At 53.3% G+C, this 15,678-nt stretch overlaps 2 non-coding genes across 2 annotated transcripts; both read left to right on the forward strand.

Moving 5' to 3' along the window:
- Positions 1 to 9,947: 9,947 nt before the first annotated feature.
- TRNAQ-CUG (transfer RNA glutamine (anticodon CUG)) lies at positions 9,948 to 10,019 on the forward strand. Its single transcript has one exon. It is a non-coding gene; the product is annotated as a tRNA-Gln (tRNA).
- A 3,134-nt stretch (positions 10,020 to 13,153) lies between these two features.
- TRNAS-AGA (transfer RNA serine (anticodon AGA)) lies at positions 13,154 to 13,235 on the forward strand. Its single transcript has one exon. It is a non-coding gene; the product is annotated as a tRNA-Ser (tRNA).
- Positions 13,236 to 15,678: the final 2,443 nt, after the last annotated feature.

Below are 15,678 nucleotides of genomic sequence, written 5' to 3' on the forward strand. Positions count from 1 at the left end.
AATACAGTTGCTCATCTCCAAAGAGGGCCTGCAGACATGGCCCTCAGTGGTAACAAGGAAAGGAAGACTCCTCACGGATCTGAGATCATTTCTGTGGTCCCGGGGATATTCTGCCTGACTCATTCCGAGCCCTTGCACATATGGACACCTTTTCCCAGGGGGATTTCCCAAATTTAGCTTAAGGATGAGATGATGAGGGTTGGGTCTCTCCTGTCTCCTCCTCTTCTGGGAAAGACATGGAAGTGCAAAAGAGGACATGGTGGAGACTATGGCATCAGGAGACCATCCCCTGCCATGCGAGGCTCTGATGGGTTTATTCTCTCACAGCCCCTGAGAGGAAGTGGGGCTGCTGGTACCCTGCCTGGGTGGTGCAACATCTTAAGGAAGAGTGAAGCCCTGAGGGGCACATGCAGAGAGAGCCCAGAGAAAGGGAAAGAGAGACAAGCCCATTGCTGGTGCATGTCCGTTCCCTGCAGCCATGCCACTGAGTGTGGGAAAAACAGTGCAAGCAAAGGAGAAGCTCAGTCACCTCATCCCTCCTCTCACCAACAGGCTCTACCAGCTCAGCCAGTCCAGAGCCTTCCTGGAACATCTCACAGGATCTAAGTTTGGTGAGCACTCAGTCCTGCTGGTCCAGCCCTGCCTTGGGCTGACTGGGGGCCACTTGCACTCTGAGCAGTGTTGGGCAGGACAGGAGTGGCACCAGGCACAGAGAGGAGGGGTTTCTCTGTCTCTTTGGCACCCTGCATGGTGGGAAGGGCAGACCTCAGCTGTTGGTGAGCAGCAAGGACAGAGCTGTGCCAGAAGCGATGACAAGCCAGGAGCTCTTGGGGAGCACAACACAGCACAGCACGGGCAGGGCAAGGCCTTTGCAGTCAATGTGAAAGGCAAGGCCCTAACTGCTGTAGAACTTGCTTAGAGAAATGAACACTGCCTAGGACTAAGAGCTTTTACCTCAGGGTCACCTGAAGATCTACCTTAAATCACCTCTCACTGGATGAGAACACACAGTACAAATGATAAAACAAAAGGAGACTTGTTTTCCAAAAAACTCTGGGCATATAACCACAGGCAGAACAACGATGGACCATAATCTTCTATTAAACCACTGAACCTGCAATACACATTTATTTATAACAATGAAGATTAACACTGTACAACAGCTGCACAGGACAAGCACGTGCTGATCCTGCATGGAACAAGCATAGACTCCTTACCTTACCAATATTAACTGATCAGCCCACCCTCTAACATGTGTAATTAGATTGGTCATACCGAGTCCCCTGAGCTGGAAGACAGGGATGGGGACCAGAATGAAGTGCCTATAATCCAAAGGGCAATGGTTATCAATCTGCCACACCACTCAGACAACACACACAAGTCCAGAGGGGCCAGATGAGATCCACCCAAGGGTACTGAGACAGCTGGCAGAAGTGCTCACTAAGCCACTTTCATTCATTTATCAGCAGTCCTGGCTAACCCAGAAGGTCCCAGTTGACTAGAGGTTATCAAATGTGACACCCATCTACAAGAAGGGCTGGAAGGGGGATCCAGGGAACTACAGGCCTGTCAGTCTGACACCAGTGCCAGGAAAGGTTATGGAGCAGATTGTCTTGTGTGCCATCACACGGCATGTACAGGACAACCAGGCTGTCAGGCCCAGTCAGCATGGGTTTATGAACAGCAGGTCCTGCTTGACTAACCTGATCTCCTTGTATGACAAGGTGACCCACTTAGTGGATGAGGGAAAGACTGTGGATGTTGTCTCCCTAGACTTTCATAAAGCCTTTGACACCGTTTCCCACAGCATTTTCCTGGAGAAACTGGCTGCTTGTGGCTTGGATAGGTGTACTCTTCATTGCATAAAAAACTGGCTGAATGGCCGGGCCCAAAGAGTTGTGACGAGTGGAGTTAACTCCAGTTGGTGGCTGGTCACAAGTGGTGTTCCCCAGGGCTCAGTATTGGGCCCAGTTCTGTTTAATATCTTTATCAATGATCTGGATGAGGGGATGGAGTGCACGCTTAGTAAGTTTGTGGATGACACCACATTGGGCAGGAGTGTTGTTCTGTTTAAGGGTAGCAAGATTCTACAGAAGGATCCAGACAGGCTGGATTGACGGGCTGAGGCCAATTGTACAACACTGAACATGGCTCAGCACCGGGTCCTGCACTGGGTCACAGCAACCCCATGAACACTACAGGCTTGGGGAAGAGAGGCTGGAAAGCTGCCTGGCAGAAAAGGACCTGGGTGTGTTGGTCAACAGCTAGCTGAATATGAGCCGGCAGTGTGCCCAGGTGGTAAAGAAGGCCAACAGCATCCTGGCTTGTATCAGAAATAGTGTGGCCAGCAGGACTAGGGAAGTGATCATACCCCTGTACTCGGCACTGGTGAGGCTGCATCTCAAATATTGTGTTCAGTTTTGGGCTCCTCAATACAAGAAAGACTTTGAGGTGCTAGAACATGTCTAAGAAGAGCGACAAAGCTGGTGAAGGGTCTAGAGAACAAATCCTGTGAGGAGCAGCTGAGGGGACTGGGGTTCTTTAGTCTGGAGAAAAGGAGTCTGAGAGGAGACCTTATCACTTTTTACAACTACCTGAAAGGAGGTTGTAATGAGGTGGGCGTCGGTCTCTTCTCCCAAGTAACAAGAGATAGCACAGAGGAAATGGCCTCAAGTTGCACCAGGGGAGGTTTAGGCTGGATATCAGGAATAATTTCTTCAGTGAAAGGGTTGTCAAGCATTGGAACAGGCTGTCCAGGGAAGTGGTTGAGTCACCACCCCTGGGTTTATTTAAAAGACATGTAGACGTGGTACTTAGGGACGTGGTTTAGTGGTGGACCTGGCAGTGTTAGGTTAACGGTTGGAATCAATGTTCTTAAAGGATTTTTCCAACCTAAATTGTTCTATGATTCTATGATTCAAAGTGTATTGTAAACATATATAAACCCTTCCTCTATATCGGGGTCCTCCATATATTAGACTGGGGCACCACTATGTGCACAGCTAAAATAGGAGAATTAATTCCCTTGGTAATTCTATGCTAAGTGTCCTTGTCTCTGTTCTGGGCCAGCAAAGAACTGACTTTTCTGCTGGGAGGAGTCCCACAGCACCCTGGAAGCTCGATTTCTGGACAGGGTTACAGCCCTCATGAGGTCTCTGGAGAGCAGCTCCTCTCCATCCTGCAAAGCAACAAGGCTGCCACCTCACTTCAGGGTTTCCTTCAGCGCCTGCAGAGACAGCTTGAGGGGTCAAAGAGAAAGTCCCCACCCAGGTTTATGGGCAGGAGAGGTGGGGAGAAAGACAAAGCAAGGCCCTTGCACTTTCCACTTCAGGCCAGCTGCCAGTGAGGTTTCCAGGGAGGCATTTATCCAGCCTGGACAAGGGCACAGGATAGAGGAAGGGAAGGAAATGTGAGTGCTGGCAGTGCCAGGAAGCATCAGGCAAGACTGTGGGAGTTCCCAACCCAGATACAGAGGAACAGAGGAATAGATGCAGAGGAACAGAGTGGCACAGTGGAAGTATGTTGGGCCTGTAACCCAGAGGTCAATGGATTGAAACCACCCTCTGCTAATTGCTTTTTTTGCCTGCTCCTGACAGCTGCAGCCTCTCCCAGCAAGTTTTAACCTGCACTGCTCCGCTCTCGGGGCACCCATGGCCATGGCCCTCCTGCTCCCTCAGTTCCTTCTCTCTGCCACTGACACCTTCTTTCTCCTTTGCCTTCTTAGGAGACAGCACTCCCAAAGTGTCCCTCAGCAAGGCAGATGGGTGGGTGTGGAGCAGCAGGCAGAGCTCCCCACACAAGGAAGTGGCTGTCCTGGGGACACAGGTGTGTTTCTCCCTTCCCATCATGAAGCTCAGTCCCAACTTCCCAGCTGCAGACAGGGACCTCCAGGAATCTGCAGGTGGGGAAGAGTAACTCGGCTGCTGCTACTTTGGGAAACAGCAATGTGATCCGCTTGAACACCTGGGGACTTTCTTCGTCCTAGTGTGTTTGCTGCCGTGCCCACCCGCAGGTCCATCCAGGTGCAGGGCTGAGCAGGTATTCCCAATGGGCACTGCGTTGTCTCCATGTGGCTAGGTGTTGGTGTGGAGGGGAGAGGAGGTGCTGCGGTGTGGCCTCTGTGGGAAGAGCTAAGGCGCTGCCCTGTTCCACACACAGCTGGTTCCAGCTGCCTCCACAGCATGATCCCTCTGTCAAGTTTCTGGCATGGGCAGCACCTGTGATGGAGCTGCAGCATGAGTTGCTCCTTGCCTTTCCAGGCCATCACCTTGCAATTGCAATGACCCTTCAAATACATTCAACCATGGATTCTTCCAGAAGCCCTCCTTGTCTGAGTGCTTCCATGACCTGGCAGCAGGAACATGGCATGGGTATTGGCAAGGGAGCTCCCTGATACCAGAGTACTTGATGAGCCAGAAGCCAGAAGATAGCTTGGGTGTTGACTGTGAGGTCACCTCTGCTTCTGCAGGTGATGGGCCATCTGGTGCTAGGTGTGTGTCTTCATTCAACAGTGACTCACTGTATGGTATATCTTTTTATACTCAAACACTTCTTGGTCCAAAGGAAGCAGACAGCCCATCAGAGGGAGATCTGAGAACATGCGGGCATGACAGTGTCAAAAGCGGTCATCAGGCAATCACAAAGCATATGAGAACCCATGGGGAATGACACTGCCAAAAGTTGCCTCTTTCCTGAGGGGGCTTTCTGGCCTGATGTGCATCTGGGTACACGGGTAGGGTTGGCTGGTGCTGACAGACAACCAACCGCAGGTCTGCCTGAGAGCAGATGGGCATGAGGGGGTCAAGAAATGGCTTTCAGCCAGTCACAGAGCAGTAGGGAAGCATCTTGGTTGTGATGTTTAATAAGAAAATGGCAGCTGAATGAAAATGGTGCCCTCCATGCATGTAGGGGAAGGTGTGCTGTGGTCAGATGTACTTCGTCATTCATCAGGGCTGCCACGGGGATTCACCAAAGCCATCATTCACTGCCAAAACCAGTAGCAGCACAAGGCAGATTTTAGCCCAGGAACAGATAATGGATAGAGTCCTGCAGAACAAATTGCTCACGGGAATGCAGCATGGAGTGTGGCAGTTGCTCATATCCAACCAAGTTCTGTAGACCAAGAAATCTGTCCTAGAAATGCTCCACCTGGCCTATCTCCACACTATACAATAGGAAAAATAATCATTACCTTAGCATTGGCTGCTTTTCACTCACCGACTGCTGAGCTGATACTAGAGAAGTGTACCAGATATGGACATGTCCCTTGCCTAAGAAGAAACCCAGGCAGGTTGCTGTGCCTTTTGAATTGAACCAAAGGGCACACCATGCAAGCCCATGTTAGCCCAGGGCAGAGTGAATGTGTCTCGGGCTGGGCCAGGTGGAGACCTGTGTTATGCCCTATGGTATTCCCAATGGCCACTGTATTGGCTACGTATGGCAAGGCTTTGGTAGTGGAGGGGTTAGGGGGTGCTGCACGCTGGCCTCTGTCAGACGAGGTAAGGGGCTGCTGGGTGTGCCAAACAGCCAGTTCCAGCTCCACAGTGGACCCACCGTACGACAAGCTGAGCCATCAGCAAAGTTTGTGGCCCCTCTGTGTAAACATATTCTAGAAAGGGCAGAAAACACCAGACAGAGAGAGTAGGAAGGAACAAAAAGAGTGGGAAAGAGCAGAGGGAAGACAGATGCATCCCACTTGGGCAGGTAAAGGAGTCTGGTGTGAAGGAACAAACTTGAGAGTGGGACAGGGGAGAGGAAAGAAGGTCTCTGTATGTTTGTGTTATTGTTTCTCACTACGTGAATCTGGTTTTACTGGCAAAAGGTGATTTTATCCCAAGTCAAGTCAGGTTGGCCCACAACAGCTTCTGCTAAGCCATGTCCTTGTGTTTATCTCGACCCATGAGCCTTCTCATCCAGTTTTCAGTGAAGGTGGGGAAAGCAGTAAGCAGCTGGGTGGGTGTTTGTCTGTGCATATACCACCACAGGTACATACACACAAACACACAGACACTTGTGTAGTACATGCACATGGGGCACACGTATGGCTGCAGATGGGAAGAGGCACCCACAGAAGCACCACCAGCCCTCATACAGGCATGAACAAGAGAGTGGGCCCTTTTCTTTCCCTCCAGCTGCTTAGGGCTGGAAATCAGTGCTGGATACAGACCCATGTCTTAAGATCCCTCAAACCCTGGGCCATACCATAGGTCTCTGCAGAGTCCATGCCCCGAGCACAGTTCCCAGTTGTCCAGTGTCCTGCTCCCACCCTCGGCAGCCCCTGATGCTGAGCTCCCCTAGTCACCTAGTGCAGCTTGAGGTTCCCTAGCCAACATCTCACACACTCAGAAAACACCCAGTGCCAAGTAGCTTGAGGTTGTCTGTGTGGACAGGGGCCTGGCAGGAGGAGGCCGGCCAGGCTGGGAAGTGGAGGAGCAGGAGGCAGAACGGCCCCAGGAGCATTGGTGGTAGAGTGGTGACCATAGCTGCCTTCTCAGCAGTTCACCTGGATACAATTGCTGGCCAGTATAGACAAACCTTTCTTCGGCTGCTCTCCACAAGTGCCTTGCCTCTCCTGCCCCAAAACCCCAGCTTCCCTCAGCAATTTCAGCTCCCATAGGGCAGTCTAGCCACTCCCCTAGACTTCCCCCACAGCCTTGACTCATGGCCAGGCCTCTGGGCACCCCCTAGACCAGCACACACAGGCCTGCCTTGGCAAAAGCAAACTGTGGGGGCTGTTTGGACTGTTCAGAGACTCTGGGGAGTGTTGAAGAGCTGGAGCAGGTGCCCAGAGACCTTTGGAATTGTCCGTGACTGGGTATCATACTCAAATTTCAAGCTTTTGGGCTAGCCCTGCTTTGAGCAGGCATTTGGGCTAGTGACCTCCTGAGATGCCTTGCAGTCTAGCTCCTTCCATGAAGCACCAAGGCCCAGAGAGAGATTTGACTTCCTTCCTCTGCACCATGGGCAGTAAGTGAGACTCTTCCCCACAGGAACTGGAGCTCAGCCATTGCTCAGCACTTGGCACCTCTCCTGTCCTTTCTCATTGACTCTCCAGCCCCTTTCCCACACACTGACTCCTTGAGAGCAGCACAGCATTGGCCCAGGACCTGCTGTGGCAGAGCCCTCCTTGCCCAGCCTTCCTGGCCCCGAACAGGGAAGAAGGAAGCACCCTTGCTGTGCCAGGAACCATCCAGGAGGCAGCCCCCACAAAATCCTCTCTCACTGCTTTCACTTCACCCTCCGACAGCCCTTCTGGTCCTCCTGCTTCAATAAGCTCACAACAGCTGATCAGTGCTTTGTCCTTTCAGGTCCTAAAGCACCTTGAGGACAGACATTTCACAGCTCCTCTGGACCCCTGTTCCCATGCTTAGGCACCCTCAGGGCGATCATTTTTCTTCATGTAGCAAGTTACAAACTGCCTGTTCAATTTCTGACTCTCATTCTCCAGCCATCACAGTAGTATCCTTGTAAGCTCTGGGAGGCTCCTATCAGATCCTCACTAAGCATTTCCTTCTCCCAGCTAAGCAAGCCTCTTGTCCTCAGCCCCTCCTCACAAGGCCAGGTCTATCCTAGGGCAGCTCCACTGAACTTGCTCCACTTTATCAGCACCTTTACTTGGTTCCCCAGGGAGACCTTCTTCCCCTTTTCTGGAGACTGGGGCAACTTTTCCCTCTCTTTAGTCATCAGGGAGCTACCCTGCCCTCTGATCCCCAAACTGAAGAGCCCCTGAGATGCATCCTTCCCTCTTTCAGACTGTCGCACAGTCTATGGCTGCCAGTCCAGGAGGTGGCATTGAGCAGCAGGGTTTCAACCCAGCAAGTTTCCCTGAACTGGCAGCTCCTCACCACCAAATGCAACCAGCAACCAGTGGGAAGAGGGGCAGGTGGGAGTAAAGGTCCACCCCTATGAAGCCAACAGGGACATCACAGGCTCTGGGACATTTCTCTCCAACGTTTCTGACTGGACAGGGAAACCCCACACCATTCCACCACAGGCTGCATGAGCACTGATGGCATTTTTCAGAGGACCGCAGTCGGGACACTTATCAGGAGGAGGGGACATGCACAAGGTGGTACAAGAGCATGCCCGAGCACATCATGATTGAGGGAGGTGCTGAATGATCTGGGTTTGTTCAGCCTGGAGAAGAGAAAGTGAGGGGGCTTCCGCTGTGTGAAGGTGGCTCTCTGGCTTTCCAAGGCCTGTCCTCAGCCAGAAAGACCTCGGGAGTGCAGGACCCAGGAGTGGCCTGGCCTCCTGTGTGAGCTGGTGGGGCCTGAGCTGCAGCTCCCAGGGGCTGGGGATCTCTGGGAGATCTCTGGCTGCCCACTGAAGCCTGTAAGGGGGACACGGAAAGTCCTACCTGCAGTGTCCTACACGGAGGAGCGGCATTGAAGGCTGCAGTGGGAGGAACATTTGCCATGACCACGGGGAAGCAAACAGGTTGGGGACCACAGCAGCCCCACCCCAGCAAGCCATGCTGCCAGGAGGGAAACCAAGGACAAAATGGCCTGAGCAGGGAAGCTGCCTGCACTGGCCCACACAACCCACTGGCCCAGAATCCTTTCTCCCCGAGTGCTGGGCAAGACTAGCAGAGCCCCAGGAAAACCTTCCATTGCTTGGGGAAACACTGTCTCAGCCCCAAAAGATACATCCCTCCTCCTGCTGCGGCAGAGCATCTGCATGGGGTAGGGCTGTCCAGCCCTGCTCTTGCTGCTCCCAGACACTCCTCCCACACTGCTCAGTCCTGCAGACCACAGGGATGGATGAGGAAAGCCCTCAGCAATGCTGCTTCTCCAGGACATGCTTTCAGAGTTGTGACTCTGTAGAGATTTAACCCTTCTCCAGCAACTAGGTGTTTCTCATGCGCCCTCTGAATATAACCTGCCAGTTGATGTCTTAGGCTTGGGCATGGCAGCGTGGTCTGTCTTGTGGGTTCAGAAGTACCAGATGCCAGCCCAGTGCTTTGGGCAGTGCAAAGGTACCAGGAGGTTGTGTCCTCAGTGTCCCAGGCTAAGTCTGAGATCCGATAGAGTGTCCCCGCATGTCTTTCCTCCTGTCTGACTGCTGGGAGGAAGGGTCCTGCTCTCAACACACAGACTCAAACCATGGCAGAAGGAGGATCGCACCAGTGCAGCTTTACCCGGATGTGTGCATGGACCCTTCCGGGGCAGACAGTGTGCTGGTCCCAGGGCATGAGGGAAAGTTCCCTCAGGCTCACAGTGCAATGTACTGAGTCTGGAGCAGCCTCAGGAGAGAAAATGATGTTCTCACTGAGGGAGAGGCCACTTTGGTGCACAAGGGGAGAGCATGTCCTGGAAGAAAGGACCTGGGTTTGAAATCAGCCAAGACTGTCCCAGCAGAGGAAGGCAGTCCAGCTCGTGCAATCCTTAACAAGCTACTATGGGTCCTCTTCCTGCCAGCTCTTCCCTCTGCTGAACCTCATCCCCTGCCCTCTCGTTTGGTTGCCTTGTTCAGCAAGGTCAGGAGCTCAGTTAGGACGGCAACCAAGAGTAAGGATATCTGGTTAATGGCTGCTTAGTATGAGCTACAAGGTGAGAAACAGGAGAGCTAGTAAGTTACACAGGCAGATTGACAGACCGTCCACCATGGGGGTGAAGAGAGTCAGCAGCAGAGACCGCAAATGCAAGGATTGAACCACCGATTGCTGGGCCATGAAAATACCCTGTGAGATGCAAGCTTGAAGAAGTTCTACTGGAAACTTCATAACTGGATCTAAATAGGCAAAATCAAGATTCTCAGAGGTTACCAGCCTGAGTCTTGTATGAGAGGGCATGCCAAGCTTGCACAAAGAGCTCTGCCACTCCCTTGAAAGGCCCTGTGAGACTGTACTTTGTGATGGCCAGGGAGATGGAGAGAGTGGCAGGTTCAGCCAGGAGTATAAGGCTCAGCGATGGTGGGCTCAGGGGAATAGCAGCATCTGTGCAAGAGGTCCCATGGTGTAATGGTGAGCACTCTGGACTCTGAATCCAGCGATCTGAGTTCAAATCTCAGTGGGACCTCAACCTTTTGGCTCCCTCAAGCTTTTCCTCAGCATGCTTACAGCTTAAGAAAGGCTTAACAGCCTTTCTGTTGGGTCAATTCTTTATAATGCACTCTGATCTTCCTTCCTTTCTTGTGCTCCCAGCCCTGGGACTGACATCAGTGCCCCTTCTCCTACCCTTTGACCACCAAACCTCTGCAGCTTTCCTGAGCACTGGTCCCCAGCCCACCTCTGCTCCACTGTGCTTGATGGCTGCTCCTGGCTGAGGGCATCCAGCAGAGCCTCACCCAATCACACAACACCTGAGCTGGAGATGATGCAGTCCAAGCCCGGCACAAAGCAGAGTCAAGTAGAGGAGGCAATTCAGGGCCTTGTCTAGTTGGATACTAGACATCTCCAAACATGGAGACTATACAATAGTCCCTGGGCAACACGTTTCCCATGTTTGACCACTCTCAGACTAAGACAGGGTTACTGTGTGTAGCTTTACTTGTATTTCCAACCTTGTCCATTGCTTCATGATCTCTCCAATTCCTGGAGAACTTTCTGTCTCTATTTTGCCTGCATGTTTATTTTTGCTGCTCTGGTATCGGCCCAAGGAGATCCACTGACAACTAACAGTACCCCAAGAATGGAGAGAGATTTGTGTCATGGGAGAGAGGAGGTTCTACCATTTCCTTGCAGAGGTCGTGGCCAATTGAGGAAGGATGAGAACAAACCATCACGGGTCTCCAGCTCTGCTGCACAAAGTCTTTAATGAGAAGGAAGAAACGCAGTGGCACAGAACAGAGACCAAGAAACACATCTGCAGGGTTCAGGGAGGCACAGAGAATGGCCCGTTTCCCAAGGACAAGCTCCACACAAAGCACTTGCCTTTTCCCATTCTGCTCTACCTGCTGGCCATCCCAGACAACCAAGAGCAGTCCCTAACTCTGGCACCCTCCCCCCAGCAGCAGGAAGTTCAGCAAAGCAGAAGAGAATGAGCCCTTTCTCGAGGAGCTCAGAGTACAAGGACAAGCAGAGGAGAAAAAAAGAGGCCTGCTGTGCAGTGAGAATTAGGCACAGATCCCTCCTGTCAGGTGAGGTGAGGACACCCAGCCCGTCTGCAAGCCATGGCCATGCTCCTGCTGATGAAAGGTCCCTTTCTTCCATCCTTCTTCAAAGGACAGGGATCCACCAGGGTGCCAGAGTTAGGGACTGCTCTTGGTGGGCTGGGCTGGCCAGTTGTGACTGCCAGATGAGGTTAGGTTCCATAGCGAACTGACATGCACAATCATGATCCTCCCATTCTTAACTCCACCTACTCGTAGGACTGCTGATGACAGAGTGGGAGTCTGTAACTCGTGTGCTAACACAAACCCCACATACAACCCCACTGCCCAGGATGGCTTTTGACTGTCAGCACAGCAAAGAGCATGGCTGTTTTTCTTTTAAGTAACCCTGGAGTGAGAGACTTGAGAAGCTTTGTCCCTGTTCGGTAGAGAATCCAGTTATGAGAGGCGCCTTGTGTTTGCCTTGGCCCACAGGCTGTAAGCTGCTAGAGCAATGAGGGTGTCTCAGTTCTTAGTTTCCAGGAGCATTGTTACACGCAGTTCCAGTAAACTTCAGGGTGTCTCTGCGATGCCGGAGCCTGGAGAGTGTAGGTCAGCGTCTCCAGGGTGACTTCAGCTCAGACGGACAGGCCTTTGAGCCATCGCACAAAGAATAGGCCTCCTCTCACCACACAGCCAAATTGCATACCCGGCCTCATGAAGCACAGTCTGTCCCTTGAGCACCACTCAGGCATTATTGATCTTCATCTGCACCCTGCCACGGCAGTACGCTTTCCTCGCCAGGTGCAACCAGCCACAGCAGCCGCAGCAGCAGGACCAGCTCTGTGCCAGGCCAAAAAAGCCTCTCTCCTGGCTCCCGTACCAGCACTGCAGTGAAGACTCAAGCCTGGAGCCCTCCCAGCAGGCAGAAAGCACTGGTCTCAGCTGGTCTCAAGGCTGCAGGGAGGCGAGGGCCGTGGCTTGAAACCCCAGGGGAAAGCTGCGTGGTTTCTGAGCAGAAGAGCCTGCCTGCAGAAGATGTGAAGGCACCCGTCCTGGAGCCAGGCTGAAGAGCCGTTTGCCAGCATTGGCCAGGAATCACGAAGACGGGTCAACTGCTTGGAAGGCAGCTGTGCTCAGCACTATTCTACCAGCGCACCTGTGGGCAGCGTTGCCTCCTGCTCCTCCAGATCAGAGCCTGGACGGCCTCCTGCTCCTCCACTTCACAGACTGGCCGGCCTCCTCCCTCCAGCCGCCTGCACACACCATTCCTTAAGCCGCTCCTCATGGTCGCCATCTCCACTGCAACCACCTCCCACCCTTGCCCTGCATGCAGACAGGCCCTGCCACATGTACCACCTCCATACCATCTACTCAGCACCACTCTCCTCCTCCAGAGCCAAAAGGGAATCAGAGCTGTTTTCATCTAGTGATGGAAATGATCGGTTTTGCAGGCCGTTTGGTATTTTGGTCCATGCTCAGGCATTGCACAGTGCTTGCCAGAGCTGGCAAAACCATCCAGACAAACCTATTCCACTGACACAAGGTGTCTCCTGTCTCCCTCCAAGTCATCCACACCTCCCATTTATTCTCACTTTGCCCCTCCACACTTTTCCTCAGCCAGGCTCTACCTTGCGCTTTCCATAGAACGCTCCCACTCTCGCAAACCGTCCCCCCTACACACCAAGAATGTGCACAGCAGGTCTTTGATCAAGGGTTGACACCATCCTGCGTCTCCATGTGGTGCTCCTGGGTGGTCACCGTCTTCCCCGCAGCAATGTCCCCACCCTACTGCTCTCAGCAGGCTTGGAGTCCCCGTCAGATAAGAAGCTGTCTTCCCTTCTCCCCTGGAAGCAGCAGAGATGCCATCTGGGGAGTGAAACCATCCCCCCAGGGCAGCATGTCACTGATGGCCGGATGAGGACAAGGCTCTGGGAGCTGCAGATGTAGCCCCTGGGCTCCTGCCTCTCAAGGCCTCTGGAAGTCTGGCACCAGGTGCACGTCATGCTCAGTGCAGGTCCCAGCTGTAAATGTTCAGCTGGAACATTGCCCTGAATCTCCCAGGGAGCCGGGTGTCAGTGCACAGGGCATGTGATCAGCAGGGCAGAGAGGGCTGCAGCAGGTAGTTGTGGCCGAGTGGTCAAGGCGATGGACTAGAAATCCATTGGGGTTTCCCCGTGCAGGTTCGAATCCTGCCAACTACGGGGTGTTGCAGTCTCCTTTTGGGCTGCCTGCAATTGGCCCCACGCTGCAGCCGTGGGACTCCAGGTGCCTGGATTTGGGCACCCCTGTGCCTACCATGCTGGTTCTTGCCTCCCTCCAGAAATGCCTGCAGGCATGGGGAATTCTTCTCCTATTTACAAGATAGGCAAGTTCAATGAAGACAAAAGGGGGCAGTAAGAGGTCCACTCTTGTTGGTTCTTGAGTGGAGCTTAAAAACCTGACCTTTACCACACATCCCAAGCAGCACATCCCCACCAGCTTCTCTTCCCTACACCTGAAACTACAGCTGCTCTGGTGGGTTGATCTTGGCTGGCTGCCAGGTGCCCACCAGGCTGCTCTGTCACTCCCCCTCCTCCACTGGATAGGGGGAGTGAAAATGTAACAAAAGGTTTGTGGGTCAAGATAAGGACAGGAAGCATGTTCACCACTTAAGACCACGGGAAAAACAGACTCCACCTGGGGAAATAAATGTAATTTACTACCAATCACACCAGAGTAGGATCATGAGAAATAAAAACAAATCTTAAAACACCTTCCCGCCACCCTTCCCTTCTTCCTGGGCTCAACTTCGCTCCTGATTTCTCTGCCTCCTCCTCCCAAGCAGCAAAGGGGATATGGAGTAGGGGTTGTGGTCAGTTCATCTCACGTTGCCTGTGCTGCTCCTTCCTCCTCACTTTCTTCCCCTGCTCCAGCATGGGGTCCCAGCTACGGGGACCATGAACTTATGCAGTGTGGGTCCTTCCCATGGGCTGCACTTCTTCATGAACTGCTCCCACGTGGGTCCTTTCCATGGGGTGCACTCCTTCAGGAACAGACTGCTCCAGTGTGGATCCTCCACAGGGTTGCAAGTCCTGCCCAGAAAACCAGCTCCAGTGTGGACTTCCCCTGGGGTCACAGCCTCCTTTGGACACATCCACCTGCTCTTGCATGGGGTCCTTCCCAGGCTGCAGGTGGAGATCTGCTCCACCATTATCCTCCCTGGGCTGCAGGGGCACAGCCTGCCTCACCATGGTCTTTACCATGGGCTCCAGGGGAGTCTCAGCTCCCATGCCTCGAGCACATCCTCCCCCTCCTTCTTCACTGACCTTGGTGTCTGCAGAGTTGTTTCTCACATATTCTCACTCCTCTCTTCCAGCTACTATTGTGCAGCAGCTTTTACCTCTTCTTAAATATGTTATCACAGAGGCGCTACCACCATTGCTGATTGGCCCAGCTTTTTCCAGCGGTGGGTTTGTCTTGGAGCCAGCTGGCATTGGCTCTGTCAGAAATGGGGGAAGCTTCTGGCATATTCTCACAGAAGCCATACCTCAGACCTGTGCTCCAGTCCCTGCACCAGCTTCGTTGCCCTTCTCTGGACACGCCCAAGTCATTCAATGGCCTTTCTGTAGTGAGGGGCCCAAAACTGAACACAGTAATCGAGGTGTGGCCTCACCAGTGCCAAGCACAGGGGTAGATCCCTTCCCTGTCCCTTCTGGCCATGCTATTGCTGATACAAGCCAGGATGCGATTGGCCTCTTGGCCGCCTGGGCACACTGCTGGCTCATGGGGTTTTGGGGGCATCTTTGGGGGTTATGGGGTCTCTGGGGTTATGGGGTCTCAGGGGGGCGCTGCAGGGGCGCTGAGGGCTGGAGGTGCTGCTTGGGCGTCTCCAGGGTGTCTAGGGGGGGGTCTGGGGTCTTTGGGGCATCTTTAGGGATTTGAGGGTGTTTGGGGTTCTCTGAGAGGCAGTGGGGTGTCCCCAGGTTCTGGGGGTGTGGTAAATGACTTTGGAGCATCTCCAGAGGGTCTTGGGGGCATCTTTGGGGGTCTCTGGAGTCATCAGGGGGGTTCTGAGTGGCACCGGGGTGTCCCCAGGGGGTCTGTGGAGGGGGGCAACGACTTTGGGGCAAATCGCCCCAAAGGCCCCTCCAGCTGGCTATCAATCAACACCCCCATGTCTCTCTCTGACTGGCAGCTCTCCAGCCACTCCTCCCTAAGCCTGTAGCGCTGCTGGGGGTTGTTGTGGCCGAAGTGCAGAAACCGGCATTTGGCCTTATTGAAACTCCTCCAGTTGGCCTTAGCCCATCGCTCCAGCCTGTCCAGATCTCTCTGCAGAGCCTCCCTACCCTCGAGCAGATCAACACTCCCACCCAACTGGGTGTCATCTGCAAACTTAGTGAGGGTGCACTCACTCCACTTCACAAACTGGCTAGCCTCCTCCTTCCAGACCCCTGCACACACACCACTTCAAGCTGCTGGGATATATGTGTGCTACTCTGTGTGCAAGATGCTGGCTAGGAAAACTCAAGTTGCTCTGTGCTGGCAATGGTGCTGCTCCCCATCTGCGGCCATACGTGTGCCAGCTCTGCATGTACTATACAAGTGTATTTGCGTTTGTGTGTGTGTACCTGTGGTCATATAAGCACAGACAAACACCCACCCAGC

This window comes from Strix aluco, chromosome 12 (assembly GCF_031877795.1).
Source record: "Strix aluco isolate bStrAlu1 chromosome 12, bStrAlu1.hap1, whole genome shotgun sequence".
In the NCBI taxonomy this organism is placed as follows: domain Eukaryota; kingdom Metazoa; phylum Chordata; class Aves; order Strigiformes; family Strigidae; genus Strix; species Strix aluco.